This window comes from Tamandua tetradactyla, chromosome 6 (genome assembly GCF_023851605.1).
Source record: "Tamandua tetradactyla isolate mTamTet1 chromosome 6, mTamTet1.pri, whole genome shotgun sequence".
Taxonomy (NCBI): Eukaryota; Metazoa; Chordata; class Mammalia; order Pilosa; family Myrmecophagidae; genus Tamandua; species Tamandua tetradactyla.
This window is the reverse complement of record NC_135332.1, coordinates 87,793,577-87,808,408: the sequence shown is the minus strand read 5'-3', so window position 1 is coordinate 87,808,408 and position 14,832 is coordinate 87,793,577. Positions and strand designations below refer to the sequence as shown.

The 14,832-nt window shown below is 40.9% G+C and overlaps 1 protein-coding gene across 7 annotated transcripts in view; it reads right to left on the bottom strand.

The window, feature by feature from the left end:
• TRAPPC9 (trafficking protein particle complex subunit 9) overlaps nt 1-14,832 on the bottom strand; it is an 889,500-nt gene that overhangs the window by 172,359 nt on the left and 702,309 nt on the right. The window lies entirely within an intron of this gene.

Genomic DNA, 14,832 nt, shown 5'->3' with positions numbered 1-14,832 from the left:
ATAAATGAGTACAGCAAAGTAGCAGGTTACAAGATCAACATTCAAAAATCTGTAGCATTTCTATACACTAGCAATGAACAAGCGGAGGGGGAAATCAAGAAACGAATCCCATTTACAATTGCAACTAAAAGAATAAAATACCTAGGAATAAATTTAACTAAAGAGACAAAAAACCTATATAAAGAAAACTACAAAAAACTGCTAAAAGAAATCACAGAAGACCTAAACAGATGGAAGGGCATACCGTGTTCATGGATTGGAAGACTAAATATAGTTAAGATGTCAATCCTACCTAAATTGATTTACAGATTCAATGCAATACCAATCAAAATCCCAACAACGTATTTTTCAGAAATAAAAAAACCAATAAGCAAATTTATCTGGAAGGGCAGGGTGCCCCGAATTGCTAAAAACATCTTGAGGAAAAAAAACGAAGCTGGAGGTCTTGCACTGCCTGACTTTAAGGCATATTATGAAGCCACAGTGGTCAAAACAGCATGGTATTGGCATAAAGATAGATATATCGACCAATGGAACCGAATAGAGTGCTCAGATATAGACCCTCTCATCTATGGACATTTGATCTTTGATAAGGCAGTCAAGCCAACTCACCTGGGACAGAACAGTCTCTTCAATAAATGGTGCCTAGAGAACTGGATATCCATATGCAAAAGAATGAAAGAAGACCCATATCTCACACCCTACACAAAAGTTAACTCAAAATGGATCAAAGATTTAAACATTAGGTCTAAGACCATAGAACAGTTAGAGGAAAATGTAGGGAGATATCTTATGAATCTTACAATTGGAGGCGGTTTTATGGACCTTACACCTAAAGCAAGAGCACTGAAGAAGGAAATAAATAAATGGGAACTCCTCAAAATTAAACACTTTTGTGCATCAAAGAACTTCATCAAGAAAGTAGAAAGACAGCCTACACAATGGGAATCAATATTTGGAAATGACATATCAGATAAAGGTCTAATATCCAGAATTTATAATGAGATTGTTCAACTCAACAACAAAAAGATAGCCAACCCAATTACAAAATGGGAAAAAGACTTGAATAGACACCTCTCAGAGGAGGAAATACAAATGGCCAAAAGACACATGAAGAGATGCTCAATGTCCCTGGCCATTAGAGAAATGCAAATCAAAACCACAATGAGATATCATCTCACACCCACCAGAATGGCCATTATCAACAAAACAGAAAATGACAAGTGCTGGAGAGGATGCGGTGAAAGAGGCACACTTATCCACTGTTGGTGGGAATGCCAAATGGTGCAACCACTGTGGAAAGCAGTTTGGCGGTTCCTCAAAAAGCTGAATATAGAATTGCCATACGACCCAGCAATACCATTGCTGGGAATCTACTCAAAGGAATTAAGGGCAAAAACTCAAACAGACATTTGCACACCAATGTTTATAGCAGCGTTATTTACAATTGCAAAGAGATGGAAACAGCCAAAATGTCCATCAACAGACGAGTGGCTAAACAAACTGTGGTATATACATACGATGGACTATTATGCAGCTTTAAGGCAGGATAAACTTATGAAGCATGTAATAACATGGATGGACCTAGAGAACATTATGCTGAGTGAGTCTAGCCAAAAACTAAAAGACAAATACTGTATGGTCCCAATGATGTGAATCGACACTCGAGAATAAACTTGGAATATGTCATTGGTAACAGAGTTCAGCAGGAGTTAGAAACAGGGTAAGATAATGGGTAATTGGAGCTGATGGAATACAGACTGTGCAATAGGACTAGATACAAAAACTCAAAAATGGACAGCACAATAATACCTAATTGTAAAGTAATCATGTTAAAATACTGAACGAAGCTGCATCCGAGCGATAGGTTCTTGTTTCGTTTTGTTTTGTTTGTTTTATTCTTATTATTATTACTTTTATTTTTTTCTCTATATTAACATTCTATATTTTTTTCTGTTATACTGCTAGTTCTTCTAAACCGATGCAAATGTACTAAGAAACGATGACCATGCATTTATGTGATGATGTTAAGAATTACTGATTGCATATGTAGAATGGTATGATGTCTAAAAAAAAAAAAAAAAAAATGGTCAGCACAATACTACCTAACTGTAATGTAATTATGTTGGAACGCTGAATGAAGCTGCATCTGATCTATAGTTTTTTTTTTCTCTTTCTCTTATATATTTTTGTACTTTTTATTTGTGTTTTCTCTGTGTTATCACTTTATTTCTTTTTCTGTTGTCGTGCTATTTCTTTCTCTAAATCGATGCATATGTACTGAGAAATGATGACCATACACCTATGTGATGATATTAAGAATTACTGATTGCGGGTGGGCCGCGGTGGCTCAGCGGGCAAAGTGCTTGCCTGCTATGCCGGAGGACCTCGGTTCGATTCCCGGCCCCAGCCCATGTAACAAAAAACGGAAAAACAAAATACAATAAAACAAGAAAATGTTTAAAGATGTTTCCCTTTCTTCTATCCTTCCTTCCTTCTCTCTGTCTTTCCTTTAAAAAAAAAAAAGAGTTACTGATTGCATATGTAGAATGGATTGATTTCTAATGTTGTGTTAATTTTTTTTAATTAATAAAAAAAAAAAAGAAGGAAAAATAAAGAGAGAGTCTCAAACAACCTGACTTTAAAAGCACATTACAAAGCTACAGTGATCAAAACAGCATGGTACTGTTATAAAGATAGGTACACTGACCAATGGAATCAAATAGAGTATTCAGAAATAGACCCTCTCATCTACAGACAATTGATCTTTGATAAGGCTGCCAAGTAGACTCAATTGGGACTCAGCAGCTGCTTCAACAAAAGGTGCTTGAAGAACTGGATATTCATGTCCAAAAGAATGAAAGAGGACCCCATCTCACATCTTATATAAAAATTAACTCAAAATGGATCAAAGATCTAAACATTACAGCTAAGACCATAAAACTTTTAGAATAAAATGTAGGGAAATATCTTAACAATCTTGTGATAGGAGGTGGTTTCCCAGACTTTAAACTCAAAGTATGAGCAAAAAAAGAAGAAACAAATGAATGAAATCTCCTCAAAGTGTATACTTCATGGAGTATAGGACTTGTCAGGAAAGTAAAAAGGCAGCCAACACAATGGGACAATATTTGGAAAGCATATATCAGATAAGGATTTAATACACAGAATATATAGAGACCCTACAACTCAACAAACAAAAGCACACAACCCAGTTAAAACATGGGCAAAAGAAATGGACACATTTCCAAAGAGGGAATACAAATGGCTCAAAATCATATGAAAATATGCTCAACTTCACTAGCTAATAGGGAAATGCAAATCAAAACCATAATGATATATCATCTCATAGCTACTAGAATGCCCATTATAAAAAAACAAAAGAAAGAAAGAAAACAATAAGTACTAGAGAGTATGTGGAGAAAGAGGCACACTTATTCACTGTTGCTGGGAATGTAGAATGGTGCAACCACTCTGGAAGGCAGTTTGGTGATTCTTCAGGTAGCTAAGTATAGAATTGCCATATGAGCCAGCAATCCCATTTCTAGGTATACACTTGCAGGAAATGAAGGCAGGGACATGAATGGACATTTGTACACCGCTGTTTAAATGGGCATTAATCATGATCATGAAGAGTTGGAAATAGCCCAAATGTCCATCAATGGACAAGTGGATAAACAAACTGTGGTATACATATTCAATAGAATATATGCAGCTATAGAATAAAATAAAGTCATACCACATGCAACAACATGGATGAACCTTGATGACAGTATGATGAGTGAAATAGGCCAGAAATGAAAGGACAAACATTGTAAGCCTTCACTAATGTAAACTAAAAATAATGAGCAAACACTAAGAATTGAATTAGAGAATAGAGGTTATCGGGGAAAGAACGTGGAGATTGGACAATCAATGATTAAGTAGGACAGATGTTCAATAAGATTCATTAAAGGTTCCTAGATTGAAAGTTCTTACAGCAGTCACAATGAGTCCTGAGTTTTAACTGTAGTTTCTAAATTCTGAGATGCTGAACTCTTGGTGTAAATCCTGATAGTTTCCTGGAACTTTGGGTATCTGTCTGACACCTGAGGCTCAGTTAAGAGTTCTGCAGCTCTGAAAGTCAGCACTACCCCATATGACAACTGTTAAAGAAGCTTAATAAGAGATCACATTTCAATTAGAGATATGAGTGAAACGGACTTAGTTAGGACTGAGATAAATCGAATACAGAGTAAAGGATGATACTGACTATATTTTAAAACTTCACCATCTGTGTGAGACCAAAGGAAGAGATGTTTACTTGGTACAAAATTTATATTTTCTGTAGCACACGATCTAATTTGACTCAGATGGTCAGCTGATTAAACAACATATTTATATGGAACCTAGAATAAGGAAAGAGATCTTGTTATTCTATACAAGTTAATGTAATAATGTGATACATCCCAGAGTATGCTGGGCAGAAAATAAAGAAGTATTTGCAAAGTCCCTTGAGGGACTGAGGAAAAATGTGGAAATATTAAACTTTCCCACCTCGAGCATTCCTGATATTCTCACAAGCATTAGGGACTTCCAGTTTAACAAGTCAAGCCCTCAATAATGTAGCTTGCCCTTATGAAACTTACTCCTGCAAAGAGGAAGCTAAGCCTACTTATAATTATGCCAAAGAATTACCCCCAGAGAACTTATTTTGTTGCTCAGATGTGGCCTCTCTCAGCCAACTTTGCAAATAAACTTACCACCCTACCACCCTTCACATGGGACATGATTCCCAGGGATGAGCTGGGCCCTAGCATGGTGGGATTCAAAATGCCTTACTGACCAAAAAGGGGAAAAGATACGGAAGAAAATAAAGCCTCAGTGGCTAAGAGATTTCAAATAGAGTCAAGAAGTTATTCCAGAGGTTATTCTTATGAATTATATAGATATCCCTTTTTAGTTTCTAGTATATTAGAGTAGGTAGAAGGAAATACTTGAAACTGTTGAACTGTAATCCAGTAGACCTGATTCTTGATGTTGACTGCATAACTATTTAGCTTTAATTGTGTGACCATGTGATTGTGAAAATCTTGTGATGGACACTCCTTTTATCAGTATATGGGCAGATGAATAATAAGAATAAAGACCAAAAATAAATAAATAAATAATGGAGGGGGGTATGGGATGTATTTGGTGTTCTTTTTAATTTTTATTCTTGTTATTTTTATTTGGAGTAATCAAAACGTTTCAAAATTGATTGCGGTGATGAATGCACAACTATATGATACTGTGAGCCACTGACTATATACTTTGGATGATTACATGGTATGTGAATATATGTCAATAAAATTGCATTAAAAACAAAGTCGGTTGAACTCAGATAAGTGCAGCATGTTTATAACATGGGAAACATTTCATTTTGTCAAGTGAAAAAGAGGACACAAAAGTGCATTTACAGGATGGTCATCTCTATGAACCACATTAAAATGCAGAAATAGCAAAAAAACGTTGAAAAGAAATTCACAAAAGTGAAATAGGTTGTTTTGGGGATAGGAAAATAGGCTTATTCTATATCTTACTTTTCTGATTTTTCTCAGCTTTCTAGAAGAAGAATGTATGCATTCAAAGAAGTGGCAGAGTAGAAGGGTCAAGATTCCAGTGTCAGGGAATCTGCATTTGGGTGAGGGTCTTCACCCCCAGCTGCCTAGTGCTAGACAAAGGGGTGTGGCTGAGTCTCAACTGAGGAATGTGAAGAAGGCCACGCACAGCCTGCAGGGCCGTGGGACATCAGTCCTAACAACGGACAGGTCCATCTGCATATCTTGACTGTCAGATGGTATGTACTTGAAATAATGGTTATTTTTAAAATGACTTTTTTTTCCCCAATCAACCCGAGTCTGGCCCAGGTCACGGATCTGGCATTTGGAAGCTCAAGATGGGCCTCACTTGCTCACCCAGGGCAAGTGAGCTGCACCCTGTGACCTGAACTGGCTTACCCCAGGGGTCTCCTGAGAAGGTACAGCCTTAACGCATCCCCTGGGGAGAGCCCTGGAGAGTCCTGAGGAGCCAAAAGTCCTGATTTTAAGTGAGGTGCCAGTAGGGGGCTGAGATGTGGTGGTATCAAGGGGCATACCTGCACTGAGCCCAGGGATGATGTGGCCACTTTGACCACCATCACAGACAGAGCAAGGGTCAGGGTCAAAATAAACAGTGAGGGAGGCAAACAAACCCAGTCTTTTCTCTAATGTTGTACCACAGTAGGAAAAAATAGATAGATGGTGGTCTAAGCTCTCCCTTGATCTTGAACATGATGGTAAGCTCAAACCACAATTCCAACTCAACTGCTTCTCCTTCAAAGTTCAAATCAGGCCTTCCCTCTTGGACAACACAGCCCCTGCTCCCTTTGCTTCAGAGTCACGCCTTCCTCTTGTGAATCAGGACTTTTCCTACCATAAAAAGTACTTGATAAACTACCTACTTCATTGTTATTGCTATTTTTGTACAAAAATAACAAAAATATTATTGCTATTTTTGTACTCTTCTACTAGGATGTTAGCTGCTCCTTTAGAGAAAGATGAGACAGAGAAAAAGAGGCAGATGGAAGTGACAGAAAAAGAACAGATTACAAACTATACAAGTTTATCTGTATAAACTTATTTAATTTTCCCAACAATGCTGTGAGGTAGTAAGTCCAACCTTCTTCACAGAAAAGGTCTGGAGCTCAGCACTCAAGTGCCGCTCAGGGGACCTGGGCCAACTCGGCAAGCCCTGGCAGAGTCAAGAGCAGAAGCAGGTCTGCTGGTTTTCGCAGCCCCCACTTATTCTAGGGGTTGGTGTCCTGCCTACTCTTCTATCCCCAGGGCCTGAACTCTGAGTACACGTGGTGAGAGCATCTGGCTCTCCTCACTACAGACATACACAGAGACAAAAATGCATGGTTTTAGGGTGGCAACGGTGGCTCAGTGGCAGAGTTGTCACCTGCCATGCTGGAGACCCAGGTTCGTTTCCCGGAGCCTGCCCATGTGAAAAAACAAAAACAAAAAGTTTTATAAGAGGTTCAAAGAAAACGTTCAAGTGAGTGGTATAAATCCCACACGCCACGAGATACCTTTTAACTCAGTGTAGGTCCTACAGGTGACCTGTGAGCTCATGCAGTCAGGGACCACTCCTGGTGTGCTTTGGAAAGCACACACATCCCTGTCTCCCAGAAAAGCACAGGTACCGTGAGACCACTCCATGGTGGTATGCAGTGGGAGTGACCCTGAAACCTGTGGGGCATGGCAAGACCCCTCCCGGTGCTGACAGACCCATGTGCAGCATGGGGGTCTGACTTTGCAATCTAGCTCTCTGATTTACAGCATTTTCAAGGGCATGGCCAGCTCCTGTAAGACCTTGCCTCCACACAGCTGATGCCTAGCTCAGTGTCCCCCATACCTGCCCAGTTTGCAGGGATGTCTAATGCTCTGTGCACACAACAGAGATGCAAAAATCACATCAGTACCAAAGTTCCTACAATGTCCCCATCACAACCAACAGACACATATTCATTTGACAAAACATTCCAAGGGCCTTAACCATGTTCACATCTTTTGGCTTAAGAACTCCATTACCAGAAAACTGGCCAAGTCAGAAAATCTATCATAAATTTGTCTATAAAGATGTTCACTGGAAACAACCAGATAAAAGAGTTAGGCACACGATGGTGCTCAAAAGGGGAACTATAATGCGCTATTCCTGGAGAATATTCAATGCCATCAGGTAGGAAGTGGGCCTGGAGGGATGTGGTTGTTCCACAGGGAGTCTGAGGATGGCGTGCTGCGCAGCTCACTGCCCAGTCTGTGCGGAGGACAGTGGGGAGGATGCTGCTGGCGCCCATACAAGGCGGGCTATGGTTGGGAACTCACAGCAGAAAGGTCACGACATTATTTTTAAAAAGTCAAGTATTTTTTCCAGGACAAAAGTACTAATACTAGCACCATTTGCAAACATACTGGTGTACCCATGAGATGCACTTACAAACAGGTGACCCAAACAGAAAAGTAAAATACAAAAGCAGCACGGAGAATATGGAAAAAGGAGCCCCACCCTCCCCAGGAGTGCTTCTATTCTAGAATAGAATTCAACCTTCTGCAGGCTCACTCAGAGGAATGGTGCCTTGTGATTACTTTTCTTCAGGGAATTCATTTCTTTGGCCTGATGTGATTCAAGTTTTGTTTCATTTTTATTAGTTTTTTAAGGGAAATCATCTTGTTTTAGATCCAGATGGGGTATCTGTTCAAACCATAATGATATTTAAAAAAAGATTATACTTTACATCATTTTATAGTTGTTAAGTACATTCATTCAACAAGTGTTTACAGAGCATCTCCTACAGTGTAAGCGCTCTCATCCATTATTCATATCACATGAGTCCCCATTCCCTACCCGAATGAGTGGGTTTATCATGTCCTAACAATAAGCAAGCAGGTGGAGGCAGGGAGAGTGTCCTGCCACTAACCTCAGAACTGGGAAGTCAAGCCAGGTCTTGAAACTGTCTTCAGATTTCCGATGCACTGTGTCTCAAACCACGAAGCTAAGATAAGCACTTTGAACTTTCCACAGTTATGAAAAGCAGAGTTGGCATCTGAGCTGCCAATCATCCTTCTCCACCATGCACACAGCCCCTATATAACCTTCGCCAACTCACCAAGGACAGAGACAGAAAAAGATGCCAATTCTTGAGCTGACTGTTCACAGGCAGTGGAAGAAATAACAGTCCACTGATGTGTGGCCTACACATTAGCCCATGTGCTGTCACTGCTGCACTTAGCAAACCCCTGTCCCTCCAGACCTGCTCACCAAGGCCCCGACAGCGGCAAAAGGCACTTTCCTTTACAGGTGGCTGCCAGGGCACCACCAAAGAGCACTACCTGCTGCCGGTGCCGGGCTGGGGTGGGGTGGAGAGAGGCTGCTGAGCCCGTCTGTGAGCCTCTGACACGTGGCGGTCAGAACTGAGCTAGTCCCCCAGGAATAACTGCATCGAGGACTCTGATTTTAAACATTAATGATTACAATATATTTTTTGCTCTGCCAGCTGTTAGTGATTCAGAGTTTGCCAAAAACTTTTACAAAGATCACTTCACTTTGATGATGACCCTCATAGTGGCAACACTGTGAGGTAGCCATGGAAGATAACCCGGATGAGAGATGGAAGCTCAGAGACTTGAATCCAGGGTCACCCCACAAGTACACAGCAGGACTAAAACTCAAATCCAGGCTTGCCTGCCTCCATGTACAGCATGCATTACATCAAGCAGGTGATGGAATGGATGATGTTTTGAGATATACAAATGAAGTTTAAACGACAGTTCTTTTCTCTTACCTTGTACCTTCCCTTCAGAGGCTACAATGAAAAAAGGTCAATGGCATTGATAGAATGTCATTTCATATCTGCATTGGGCCCCACTGCTAGAAGGCCCAGTGTGTGGCTGAGTATACTTCATCTGCTGCTGGCCCATGTTTCTGATGTAGAAGGGCTGCCAGGGTAGGGTGTGGGAGGAAGATGATGAGTGCAAGTACTGGAGGAAAGGCGTGATCAGAACATAGGGGCTGGGCTGGACACTGAATAGACAGCATCTTAGTTAACCCACAGAGAAATCACAGGGCATGTGTTAGTATGCCCATTCCAGAAGAAAAGATATGCAGGCTCAGAGAGGTTAAGTAACTTGCCTAAGGTTACACAGCTAAGATGTGACAGAGCTAATATTTGAATCCAGGGCTGCCTGACTCAAAAGTCCATGGAACAGGATGACATTTCCAAGATAAAGCCTCAAAACACCAAAAAGGGGAACTAGTGGGAAGACGGTGGATTAGAAAGCTCTAGGAATCCATTCTCCAACCAAAACAAGTATTGAGCCAGCAGGAACTGTCTGAATCAACTATTTTGAAACTATGGAGTCTGGTAGAACATTGTTCAGCATCCAAGGAGAGTTACAGGAAGAGGATGGTAAATTGCCATAAATATTGATGAGTTTTACCCTCCATGCAGCTGCTACCAATCCCCATACCCCAACTGCACAGCAGGCAACAGTAAGGACTGCAGCTAGCTAGTGCCAGAGTAGGCTGTAAGGACCTAATCCTCCAAAATGTGTGTTTGTGCAAGTACGTGTGTTCGCGCGCACATGCATTCTGATCCTGCTTTGAATTAGCTATTTCTGATAGCTGGAAGCCAGCCCTGAGGGCAGCCATTATTCCAAACCCCCTCAGCAAAAGATGCAAAGGAGTCTTAAAGGGATAGTACCAATTTTTCCCCCTCTTTTCTTTTTTCATTTCCCATTCGGGAACAAATATGGGGGGGGGGGGAATCACAGATTAATGACTCCCGCACTCAACAACACCACTCTCACCTAGCAATCCCAGGGAAGTGGAAGAACTAGACTTCCAGAGTCATAACAAGATAATACTCAGAATGTCCTCAACAAAAAAATTAGAAAACATACAAAGAAACAGGAATAAAAAAGAATTTGTGAGAAACCATTCCTCAGGAAGCTCATGCATTGAAACTATTAGTCAGAGACTTTAAATCAATGGTCTAAAATAATTTATACACAAAGAACTAAAGGAAATTAGGAAAACACAGTCTGAACAAAATAAAGAAATAGAAATTATAAGAAGGAACCAAACAGAAATTTTGGAGCTGCAAAGCTCAGTAATTGAAATGAAAAACTCATTAGACAGATTTTAGAGCAGATTCAAACAGGCGGATAAAAGGTTCAGTGAGCTAGAAGACAACACAATTGAAATTATCCAGTGTGAGGAGCGGAAAGAAATAATAATGAAGAAACATGAGCCTGAGGGACTTGTGGGACACCTTTAAGCCTCTCAGCATATGCATCATTGGAATCCCAGAAAGCCAAGACAGACAGAAAGGGACAGAAAAAATATTTGAAGAAATAATGGCTGAAACCTTCCTAAACATGATGAAAGACATGAATATATACATCCAGGAATCTTAACAAATCCCAAGAAGGATCCAGGCCAAAAGATTTAAACCAAGACATAGTACAGATAAAATGTAATAATACAAGTAATAAATGAGAAGATTTTGAAAGCAGCAAGAGAAAAGCAACCTGTCACATACAAGGGAGCCCCTACAAGATCAATAGCAGATTTAGCTTCCTAAGCTATGGAGACTAGAAGAGAGTGGGACAACACATTTAAAGTCCTTAAAGAAAAAAACCTGTCAACCAAGAATTATATAACCAGAAAAAGTCATTTTTCAGAAATGAAGGTGAAATTATGACATTTAGAGGTAAACAAAAACTGAAAGAGTTTGTTACCAGGAGACCTGCCTCATAAGAAATGTTAAAGGGAGTTCTTCAGGCTAGAATAAAAGGACACTAGACAGGTAAGCCATGAGAAGAAATAAACACTGATAGAGATAACTACATAGGAAGATATAAAATCCTGTATTATTGCACTTTCAGTTTGTACTGGTTCAGCCTTCTCCCATATAATTTAACAGACAAATGTGTAAAATACCATTTTACATCTGTGTAATTGGGCATACAATGGATAAGGATGTAACCTAAGAAAATAACAATATGAAGGGGAATGGAAGCAGACATACAGGAGTCAAGAGTTTGTATACTACTGGAACTAGGGTGGTACTAGTTCAACTATGTGTCATTAGATCAAGATTTTAATGGTTATTATAGAGGTAACCAGTATGAAAGTAAATAGAAAATAAAGAGAAAAGGAAAGAAGGGAATAAAAAATGGTGTTCTAAAAAAAAAAAAAGGCAACTAAATACAAAAAAGGCAATAATGGAGTAATTGCAATGTATTTTTTAGATTTTATACCAAAAGCATAAGGAACAAAAGAAAAAAGAAATAAAATGGATTTCATCAAAATTAAGTATTTTTATGCAAAGGACATTATCAATAAAGTGAAAAGACAACTTTAGAAGGGGAGGAAAAATATTTAGAAACCATATATCTGATAAAGGTTTAATATTCAGAATATATAAAGAACTCCTACAACTCAAAAAGATGAACTCACTTAAACGATGGAACACAGATCTGAATAGCCATTTCTCAAAAAAAAAAGATATTCAAGTAGCCAAAAGTATATGAAAAGATTTTCAAAATCATTCTCCATTAAAGAAATGTAAATTAAGATCGTGCAATAACATCTCACAACGCTTGGAGAGCTATTATTAACAAAACTGATAATAGTGTCTACTGGGCTGTGGAGAAGTAGGAACCCTTGCACAGTGCTGGTGGGAAGGTGAAATGGTGCAGCCGCTGTGGAAAATGGTTTGGTGTCCCTCAGTTGAACAGACTTATCTCATGCCCTCACAATTCTACTACGGGGTATGTACCTCAACTCAGTGAAAACAGCGGCCTTGACAGATATTTGTACACTGCTTTTCATCCAAGTATTATTCAAAATAGCCACAAGGTGGAAGCAACCCAAGTATATTATCAACTGATGAGTAGATAAAAAAAAATACAATGGAAAATTATTCAGTCATATAAAGGAATGAGTACTGGTACATAATACAGCATGGATGGATGCTGGATACATCATATTGAGTAAAATAAGTCAGACACGAAAGGACAAATACTGTATGGTTTCTCTTATATGAAATACTTAGAATTAAATTCTTACAGACAGAAAGTAGAATAGTGATTACCAAGGTAGGGGGAAAAAGGAATAGGGAATTACTGCTAAAAGAATACGAGTTAGTTTGGGATGCTGAAAATAGTGGTAAAAGTTACACAGCATTGTCAATGTATGTAAAGAATTTTCAACTTAAAATAATTTTAATGTTATGTATATTTTAAATATACAATTAAAAATAAATAAGTAACTTTTTTTAAAGAGCTAAGTCAATGGCAGGAAACAGAAGCAGACATGTGCCAGCGAGGGCTGGGCTGGTCTGCAGCTGCCACACCTCTCAGGAGCCCCTGCCAAGTGGGACCAGGGACCAGTCTAACTCCTTATCCTGGCTCTAAGTTTCCTTCATTCTCTTCATTTTCCTACAACTCTAAGTTTATAAAGGATCTTTTTAGTATAACCTAGGGAGAGAGCAAAATGAACGGAAAAGATCTTTGGAACTTTTTCTTCATCTGGAATTCCCATATTGCCAGGGTTTCTTCCAGGCCACCTGGTTTTCAGGGGGGCCGGGGGCCAAGGTTCTTCCCTAGCTGCTGATGGCACTGGGGCCGGAGCACGGGATGCCCAGCTCTGCTGGTTTCTGGATCCCCAGGGGCAAGTGGTGTCCTGCTGAGCCCACTGCCTCACGTGTGGGTTCAGTCTACATGTGATGCGGGCACAAGGGAGGCACAACCACACTAGTCCCTCCCGCTTCTCAGCCTCCTCAGTCCCAGAACCCCCCCTCACTTACAGGGAAACATCTTGGAGAGCAGTCCCCGCTGTAGGACAGGGTCCTCTGCAGCCTGCACTGTCAGCTTGTGGAGCATGGGCAAGGGAAGGGGGCTTTATCACCCTCAGCCTCTCACCCCTCCCCACTGCTCCCTGGTCTCTCTTCCTGGGCGTCCCTCTGGTCACCCTCTCAACCCAGGCCCTGGGCCTGCTCCCAGACTTTGTCAGGGGCCACTGGTCCCAAGCCCTCCCCACTTCCAACATTTCCCCTGCTTTCTAAGCCCACCTTCCAGGCACTCAATTTGCTCGTAAGGCCCTGTTGTGACCAACACCTACGTTAGCTCATGTCCCCCGGCAAAGCCCTGCTTACCTGCCAGGTGGGTTCCCCCACTTCCCTGGGGCCTCTCTAACCCTGGGCTGACTGGCCCAGGTAATAATGAGATATGGCATTCTAACAAAGAAAAGTGTCTCAGGCTACAGGGAAGCCTCCTGTAGAAGTGTGAAGAGTGAAGCCCTTTACAGAAACAGTAACACCCCTTCCACTCAAGCTGGATCAGTGAGGAAGAGGATTTGAGGGAAAACAGCCACTTGAGTGTAAAACATGGACCCATTCACATCTGCCTCTACCACGCTGCGGCCTGAGCCCCGGCAGTTGTGAGACAGAGCTACAAGGGGAGTGAGAGGTGGAAGCAGATGGGGGAGGGGGAGGGGCTTACACTGATAAGGACGACTTGGATAGACGAGAAAGACTTATTTTTCTCTTTAAGCCCCTGGGATACCTTTCACATCTCTCCAGCACACATAGGAGAAGGACAAAGCTTATTCCTTAGCTGGCCCCTAGACAGAAGACCAGATACTACTTTACAACAATTTCTTGGGTGTGAAGAGAAGGGAGAAAGGTATTATGTTAAGAACCGATTGTTTGCACTTGACCCAAAACAGATTACATGATGAAATCATTTCCGGAGAAAAATAAAGCCTCTCATTTCAACAAAAAGTACTCAGTTCAGTTTGTCTTTCAGCAAAATATTTTTGAACACTCTGAAGAAAGGCACAAGCTAAGGTAAAAGTTCCTAGGTGTGGCAAGAAGCAAATGTGCAAATAAACTGTGCTGCGTGCCAAACGATGGTGATCTCTTTGGGGCTGAACAAAACGCTTAGCTAAGGTGTTGACAGGATACACACTTTCCTATATGAACGAAGTGAAAAATCTGTTGAAGGCTAATTCAAGGGGTCAGAGTGCCAAGGCAAGAAGACAACATGTGTGTTCTCTCTCACCGGCCCAGAAAACTCAAGCGCCGTTAACTGCTAGTGGGTTGTGCACCCATCCAGGCACGGTCCCCGGCCGTTTGGAAGAGGACAGACTCCAGCTACTGCAACTTGAGGCACCTCGTGACACCCATCAGCAGCGTCCTGAGTTGAGACAGGCACGGCACTCTTGCCAGGATGTGCGGCACCAAGGGCTGACAGGACAAACATCCGG